We start from the raw sequence: 5,973 nt of genomic DNA on the forward strand, positions 1-5,973 counted from the left end.
TATATATATATATATATATATATATGTACATAGTGCAATTTATAGACATATAAGAGGAGCAGTAGTATCACAGAAAGGTTAACAGAGAAAGTAGTCCCAAGTGAGCAGTAAAGAAGGACGATTTGAAAGTGTGGTCGCTAGAATAAGAATGGGTTGGGCAAAATTCAGAGTTGCTACTTTTGTTGGTAACAAAAGACTTCCTCTTCAGAGTGAAAGGCAGATTGTATGATGCCTGTGTGCAGTCAGCTATGCTGCATGGCAGTGAAACATGGGCTGTGGCTAATGAAGACCTGTGAAGGCTTGAAAGAAATGAAAGTAGCATGCTCCACCGGATGTGCAATGTCAGTGTGCATGTATGATAGAGTGTAAATGATTCTAAGAGGAAAACTGGGTATAAGAGGTATCAGATGTTGTGTGCAAGAGAGAAGGCTGTGCTGATATGGTCATGTGATGTGTATGGATGAGGACAGCTGCATAAATAAGTGCAGAGCTATAATTGTGGAGGGAACCTGTGGAAGAGATAGACCTAGGAAGATGTGGGATGAAGTGGTGAGAAAGGATCTTCAGATGTTGGGCCACACAGAAGAGATGGCAAGGGAGCAAGACTTCTTGCAATTTGATGTGTTTGAGAAGACACGTCAAGCGAAGTAAAATCATGGCCATCCATACATACAGACATGGCCTATATGGTCAGCCCCCCCCCCTGCCATGCACACAACATCCCCCATCCCACCACAGCTAGTAAGCTGGAGAGCTGCACCAGGTTCCAATCTGATTTGGTATGGTTTCTGTGGTTGGATGCCTCTCCTAATACCAACCCCTTTACAGTCTGTTGGTTGCTTTTATGATGCACCGCGCGAGCATTTTTATGTGGCATCACATGGATGCTTTTATGTGGCACTGCCAGAAGTGCTTTTCACCACTAGAGAGGCTAGTCTTAACACTTCTGCTGTGGAGTGCAGTTCTTCTTGTGTACAGCCAGGTACCAGGCATCTCAGTTCTTTGTCATCTCATCTGAAAGCTCCAGCATTCTGAGGTTGTTCTTCAGCACTTCATCCTGGGTCTCCCACTTCCATGTGTTCCGTCTATTTTGAGAGACCAGCACTTCTTTAGGGAGCTGTCAGCATCCATCCAAGTGCAGTCTTCTCTCTTGCACACAGCATCTAATTCATCTTATGCCCAACTTCTCTCTCAAAACACTTGCACTCTGTCAAACATGTACACTTATATCACACATCCAATATACATAAATATATTGACTGTTTTCACTATATCTGACGAGGAATGTTACTGGTATCTAGGGGTGGATGAAAACATCTTACAATGGCGCCTGTAACAAAACACGTCACTAAAGAATATGGTAGCATACCATAAGAATACTACCGGCTATTTGGAGATTCTAAGGGTGAACGTGCTCTATTTGTACTCTTACATGTTCTTAACAGAACACATCTCAACTATCATCATCATCATATATATACATCATCATCATCGTCATTTAACGTCCGCTTTCCATGCTGGCATGGGTCGGACAGTTTGACTGAGCTGTGAGAGTCAAAAGTAATTTTATAAAAAGTATAACTCTACTTTTAATACTGAGTCTCCTCCTCAAACTGGCAGAATCATTACTGCACCAGACTCAATGCTTAGCAGTATTTCTTCTGAATTAACATTCTCAGTTCAAATGCTGTTGGGGTCGACTTTGCTTTTGATCTTTTCAGGGTCGATAAAATAAGTACCAATTGAGCATTAGGGGAGGTGGGGGTCGATGAAATCGACTTAGCCCCTCCCCTCCCCCGAAATTGGGCATTGTGCCAATATCTGTAAAGCCACATTGGTTCTTCTCATTGTTGTTATTCTTAAACTTGCTTAAGAATAACTTTAAAGGAACTTACACAATGAATGATGTATAAACCTTTATTTCTTATAGTGCTGCAAGCTTAGTTTTTAGGGAGATCAACAACTAGGAGCCATGTGGCCCCCAACAGAGAGCTGTAGCAGTGTTTTCAGGGCCGTGTGCAAAAATGTATAAATGAAAAATAAATAGAAAGTAGTGTGTTTGGGTGCAGAAGAAATTTACGTGAAACGCAACTTTGGTACAATTCTCACATTTCATTTTTCATATTAACAAGTTCAGTGAAATAAATTTTGAATCTTGAGATAATCTGCTGCTCTATAATCCTTTCTACTTTAGGTACCAGAGCTGAAATTTAGGGTAGGGGAACTAGTAGATTACATCGATCTGGTGTTTCATTGGTACTTAATTTATCGACTCCGAAAGGATGAAAGGCAAAGTCGACCTCGGCGGAATTTGAACTTAGAACATAACGACAGACGAAACACCGCTAAGCCTTTCGCCCGGCTCGCTAACGATCCTGCCCGTTCGCTGCCTTTTTAATAACTGAATCTATGGAGCTGAAATACAAGACCATCTCGTAGATAAAACTTTCAACAAATTTATTCATTACGCAGTCATGAGGATGTGCGTCTGTTAAAACAAACTAGCATTTACTCAAAAAATTTACAAACTATAAAGTTGGCTAGACCTGCTAGAAATAACAGCCAAATTGCTCTTAGAGCACAGACTAATGTAGTCCAAGATACAGTTTTCCTGAAAACACGTTAGTCACAAATGGGAAACATCCCAACATAGATCTATTCAATCAGGGTTCACCGACACTAAAGGAGACAACATGTACATAAAACATTCCCCACGGTGGAACGTCTACGTGCTCTCTGCATTTGCTAGAAACGATAGCCAAATCTCCCTCTTATCTAATGCACCCCATAGAAGCATGGAAGGGATTTTCGTTTCCCCTCATTATCAGTGACTTTTCTATTTTCCCTTTCATTTGCAATTTCTTATCTATATTTTAAACATCTGGGATTATAAGTTAAAAAAAAACGTAACTTTTTAAAATATAAAGTTTGAACAAAATTTCAGAAAAAAAAGGTGAAAACTGAAAAATTACGGGAAAAGAGGGTGGGCAACCCCTATCTTCTTTGCAGAATCTTGCTCTACAGTGCTTAAAACATACGCATACAAAGAAATTACTGTTTTGGGAGCACTAGATAATTTCCGACTCTATTCTACAGGAATGCCCACTGTAGTTAAAAAACAACAACAAAAAAAACGACCACGTAAGATAATGTTGTCCAAGTTAGACTATTTTCGTAAATAAGATGGGATAGTCACAGCTGGAAAGCCTTTGATAGTAGTTCTGCTTCCTTGGGTTGACAGAAGATTAAACAAATATACATCGAGAGCTAACGAGGGAGTCTCTACGTGGTCGTTGGACATATTAGAAATAGCAGCTAAATTTCACTCAAATAACATCCTACTACTATTTTAGAAAAAAGTCAGTATAAAATGATTTTGGATTCCCTACGCACGGGGGAAAATGATAGGATGGTCATGGCTGGAACAACTTTGATCAAAGGCTTACTCGATCATAGCTGACCTGGGGTTAAACAACCTCCTGTGCAGCAGTGTCAGGCAGAAAAGAAGCATTTAAAATAGATGACAGACTGGTGTAGTTCACAGTTGACAAATTACTCTGGCCTAGATACATTAATGCCGTTATTTGAGCAATTAATTTTCCCTGCAGCACACAAGGCAGCGACGGGAAACGACATTTTTCTGATAGGTTTGTCTTTCAAAAAAACGTCTATAAAAATAATTCTAGCAGGGAATTTGGTGGAAAGTGAGGATGTTTGTTTAGAGGGAAACCTCCCAGATCTGGAACCGTTCTAATTTTGGTTAAAAATCCCGGAAGTCGGTGCTTGGAAAGGGAGAAATCATTTCTGGTGAAATGTAAACGTCACTTGCTGCCTTCGTCGTCACCATCTCCTCCAGCATCCATCCTTGTTGTTCTTCTTTTTTAGAAGTGCTCCCTTTTCTTTTATACGCTTTAACCCCTTTTTTCTCTCCTCCCTCATCGACGTTGCTGTCGGTGCAGTTGTATAATTCAAAGGGGTTTTTCTTTTTGCTGCAACCTACATCTATTATTTCAGGTCCTCACATTTAGTCTTCTGTCTTGCAAGGTAAGCAGATGCATGGTTATTATTATTATTATTATTATTATTACTATTGTAGAAATAATGAGGATAATTATTATTATAGAAACAATTATTATTACCCTCTTCTTCCAACCTTCATATTTATTTCAGCCCCTAAAGATAATATATAGGTTCATTTATTATTTTTGTTTGTCTCTGTCTTAATTAGCTACAAATATAATGTTTATTACTGTTGTTTAATTAATCTACCCCACGAAGACATGTGCTCTTGTTTACTGGGTCTCCCGCCACATTTTAATAATTGTTTTAACAACAAACACAACATTACAATGCAATAATTAAATCGTTGCTAAATTTACTTCATTTGTATGTTGAAACGTTGCATGGAGCAAAACTTTATTCAGAACTATAATTAATAAAGCAATTTAATGAGGAGAAAACTCTTCAGTTTATAAACCAGCATTGCTTCGGGCTACATATTGGCGCCTGCTGCCGTCTGGTAATAATTAAATTACAATAATTTCTTAGATAAATACATGTCCTCAGGTTTAGAGGGGATGAGAAATGGAACCGAAGCGTCCACCTGTTTTCCTTCCAAAGATACAAAACGAATGAGACGATCGCAACTTTTCGGCACCTCCATAATTCAAATATTTTTCATAAACACCATTTGTTGGGAGTGAATATAATATAATATAATATAATATAATATATATATATATATATATATATATATACATACGTTTGTAATGTAATCGGTTGTTATTAAACTCTATTGCTGTCGGTTTTTGTCACCCTGAATTACATGTCATGTCAGTCCCTCAGTTATTTACCATATAAAGCAAATATTCTGTCATGTGATTTTTACAGAAACATGAAATTTTAAAATTTTTAGGAGACTAAAGAAAATTTTAAAATTAATCGGGGTAATTGGGGGCAATTGCAACTCAGTGACGGGGTGTCGGTGTCCTCAATTAACAATAGCTCACCTCTGACTCTATGGAGCCGGTGTCTTACATAGGCACCAACTGTCAGAGATATTGAGAAGACAAGTAAGAAGTGATGGTTTGTGGTGTTAATGCCTTTCATATCAAATGGGAAATAGTCTTCACGTTTCATGGAGGCATCGTCTTTAATTGCAGCTGTAAAAATATCCAGGAATTGTTTTGGTTTCGCATCACGTGACAGCATTAAAGAATCTCCAGTCAACAAGGGTAGTGCTTCCATATTGTCACGCAAGCTGCTAGAAATAACAGCTGAATCCCCTTCAAATTATAGTCTACCGTCTTAAACACGATGACAGAGTGTCTTGAGTAATAGCAACGACCGACGTAAAAATGCTTCAGAGAAACTCTTTTCAAATACAAACGAAGGTCTCACGTGTGATTTGGCTTGTTGGAAATCTTTTAATCAATTACAATTACCTAATTAATTAGTACTTAAAATGTCACTCAAGAGGTGTTTAAAATTTCAAAAAACAAGAAAGAAGGGAGGTAACTACAATAAGTTCAGTTGATCGAAATTTTGGACGACATAATGTTGATTGATGCGGATCTTGTTTTTGAAACCAACTGCCGAAAGTGTTATCAGAGTTCCTTTGCAAAACATATTCTACTCAGCATGACTCAGAATATGTCACTCATTATGAGTATCAACACAATGGCTGAGAGTTTCATGTATTAAATTGAAATACGATAGGGCCTCACATATATAATAATAATAATAATAATATAGTGAGTTGAGAAGCTTCGTTAAAGTGAGATTATTATCCTAGTAATTAGTGGACGAAAACTGCTAGCTATTTACAATATCATGTATGTGGGAATTTGTATATTGAGTATACAAGCATGGCTCTGTGGTTAAGAAATTGCTTACCAACCATGTAGTCTTTAGTTCCCTCTCTACATTTATATATATATATATATATATATATATATATATATATATATATAT

General features: G+C 37.7%; 2 protein-coding genes across 5 annotated transcripts in view; one reads left to right on the forward strand and one right to left on the reverse strand.

Annotated features, from left to right (window-relative positions):
* The window catches only part of LOC106869032 (acylamino-acid-releasing enzyme), a 111,637-nt gene that overhangs the window by 84,171 nt on the left and 21,493 nt on the right, over positions 1 to 5,973 (reverse strand). The window lies entirely within an intron of this gene.
* Positions 3,170 to 5,973, forward strand: part of LOC106869031 (cytokine receptor-like factor 3) — a 42,099-nt gene continuing 39,295 nt past the window's right edge. For 2 of the 4 annotated variants that reach the window (XM_052966852.1, XM_014914529.2), the window contains exon 1: positions 3,173 to 4,044. The gene's annotated coding sequence lies outside the window, so the exon portion shown is untranslated. Of the gene's footprint in view, positions 4,045 to 5,973 lie in introns of all 4 variants that reach the window. The other 2 variants (XM_052966851.1, XM_014914533.2) reach the window with 2 other exon arrangements.

The sequence above is a fragment of the Octopus bimaculoides genome, chromosome 4 (genome assembly GCF_001194135.2).
Source record: "Octopus bimaculoides isolate UCB-OBI-ISO-001 chromosome 4, ASM119413v2, whole genome shotgun sequence".
In the NCBI taxonomy this organism is placed as follows: Eukaryota; Metazoa; Mollusca; class Cephalopoda; order Octopoda; family Octopodidae; genus Octopus; species Octopus bimaculoides.